We start from the raw sequence: 2,944 nt of genomic DNA on the forward strand, positions 1-2,944 counted from the left end.
CCTCCAGACGAAGACAAGTTCCCTGCAGATGAAGTTACCTAAAGACATAAGCTGCAGTTAGATTGACTCTTGTATGCTTGTTTGGACTGAGTTCCTTTGAAAGTAGGTAATCTTGCAGCACAGATGCACGTGAGTTTGGTGACTGTGGCGGAGCTTTGGTCTTTCCTGAGAGTGAACTTCGGCACCAGGAATCACTAATAGTCCAAAAGATTCACACTTACGAACACTTACTATGGAGGAGGCACTTGCTTTCCTGCTTTACGTAGTATTTGCTCATTTAATCTTTGCAATTTTGTGAGGTTTACAGATGGGGAAACTGTGGCATGGAGCATAAAGGGAACCCTAAGACTGGCTTCCTCTATGAACTCCCCATGGGACCTCGGGCAACTCATTTTAACCTCTCTGAGCCCCTGTTTGCTTGGCTGGAAAAGGAAGGTGATAAGCCAGTCTAGAAGTGCAACCTAGAAAGACACAATGTACAAATAGTTCTCAGCACAAAAAGGGAGCTCAAAACATGTTAGCGCATTTTCTTTTTCTTTTTCAAAAAGCCCTTGGCAAAATTTGCACTCTACGCCCCACCTTAGCCTCCTGGACTAGAAATGTAGTTTAATCAATTTAATCAACTAGTTGTTACCTCTCATCCTGGCCACACATGTGTTTCTGTCTCTTGAAACCTCATTAGCCAGTCCATGGTGACCGGGCTGGGAACACACCAAGAGCTGTCAAGTGTAACAGCCCATGGGTCCCACGGCCTTGGAGTGTACCATTTCCTGGTTAATTTTCACCTGTCCACAGAGGCTGTCAAGTGCCGGGGAAAGCAGAAAACTCACAGAACTCAATCAGAGATTCAAAGCAACTGAGAGCTCAGCTCACTGTACAAATGGGGAAACTGAGGCCCAGAGAGGGACCTATTACTTTAACATTGGACATTTGAGGAATTTATTTTTTGAACAAGTATTTTCCCTTTATAGGCTCCCAGAACTTCTGGATGGGTAAAGGAAGGTGCTAAAATAATGAGGCCATGGAGCAATAGAATGTCTATAGCCTTGTAGCCATTCACCTCTCTCAGCTCTAATCTAGAGGGGACCCCAGAGTTTTCATGGTGGGGATGTTTGCTTCCTGCTATCCCTACACTATCATGGAATGGTGAGAGGGTAGTGGAGAAGGAGAGATTTGATGGAAACACTGTCTCCAGCCTATCCTCTATAAATGAAAGTCCCTCATCTCTATGTACATTTTTCCATGGGATGAATGCTCTGATTGTGTGAAGCTTTGATCATGTGGAGAGTCTGCTAGACAGAAAGTATAGCTGTTCTCCACACAGTACCAACTTGTCACCAAAGGGAGGGACCATTTCTCATTTCTGCCATCCGTTACCTAGGGAATAAGGAGGATCTTCAGAATGAAACAGGGAAGGCTGTCCCTGTGATTACTCTGCATGGATTCTCCAGACTGATTCTCCTGGATGTTTGTCAATGTGCCTGGACTATCTCTGCAGGCTCAGTGGACACTGGGTCGAGGTCTGCACTGGGTGGAGACAACAGCATTAAAGGGGGCCAGTGGAGTCAGAGCCAGAAACAACAATGGTCAGATCCTTTGTTCTGTTGGTTCTCCCTGCTGAGTACTCTTGCATCCAGAGGAAACCTTGCAGTGTTTGGGGTTTTCTTTTACTGAAAAAATTTCTTCTCCTCCGCTCTCCCAGGAACTGAACTTCTGTAACAATAAATGGAATAACCCAACGCTGAAATAAAAGCCCTGAGGTAGAGGGGCTAATCAATACTGGTTCACTCTTCCTTCCTTCTGTAATTATGTCACCAGACACATCAAGAGCCATAGAGAAGGATCCAGGCAAACTAATTACCTTTGATAGAAAAGAACTAATAATAGTTAAGAAGTAGTGCATACTCAGGGATGACCCACATTACAAGCATTGTCTAATTTAACCCTTGCAAGGTGGGAATTACTATTATCCCCATTTTACAGATGAGGAAAACAAAGCTCAAAGGGGTGAAGTGACCGTCCAAGGTCATCCAAGGCACAGCTGAAATTCAGAGGCTCTCACTCACTTCCAATTCCATGCTTTCACATCCTCTGTGGGACAAGATGAGAGCCCCCAAAGCAGCATCAATCATCTGTTCCACCCTCACATGGGGCCGTGTCAGCGATGTGGAACCCCAGCTGGTTGGTGAGACCATGCAAAAGTCACTATGGCCGACCATTGTCCTCAGCATCAGCCCGAGCTTTTTGTGCCTGCCAGCGGCAGAAATATCTCTGCCGCCTCTTGGTTCACTCACACACATCAGCTACAACCTGCCAGACGCATGTGGGCGTCGACAAGTTAGGTACAAACTCCAAAAAGTTACGTTGCCTCCGCTCCAAATCCAGCACTGTAACCTCAGGCATTTTGCTTTTCATCTTCATTTAGAAAACTCAACAGAAGCAGCGCTGGCAATGAATCCCTGCCACCTGCACAGGTCCTGGGAGGGGAACAGCCATGGAGAGCAGAACTGTGGGCCAGCTTGGCCCAGCTCACTTGGCTGAGCCCCCAACTGTGCCCCGTCAAGCAGCATCTTAGCCCACAACCTCTAGGGCTTGGCTCAAATGCTCCCAAAGCCTGCAGCCAGGACTGACCTGGGCATCTCTGCACCCAGCTGGGGACTCAATGTCTTGTTCCACAGAAGTGGGAAGGTGATCAGATTGTGGTCTCTGGGCAGACAAACCTGCGTGGCATCCCGGCTTGATTTTAATTAGCTGTGTGGTCTTGGGAAAACTGCTTAAACCTTTCAAACATTCATTCCTTCATCTGTAAAATGAGGAAGATAATAATTACATCTAATAAGAAGGAAGTGACCTGGGGGAGTACATGATATGATGTCTGGCACCTAGACCACGCTACTTAATTATACTGTGATGACTATTATACTATATGAATACTAATTAATAA

The sequence above is a fragment of the Kogia breviceps genome, chromosome 4, assembly GCF_026419965.1.
Source record: "Kogia breviceps isolate mKogBre1 chromosome 4, mKogBre1 haplotype 1, whole genome shotgun sequence".
NCBI classification, from domain to species: Eukaryota; Metazoa; Chordata; class Mammalia; order Artiodactyla; family Physeteridae; genus Kogia; species Kogia breviceps.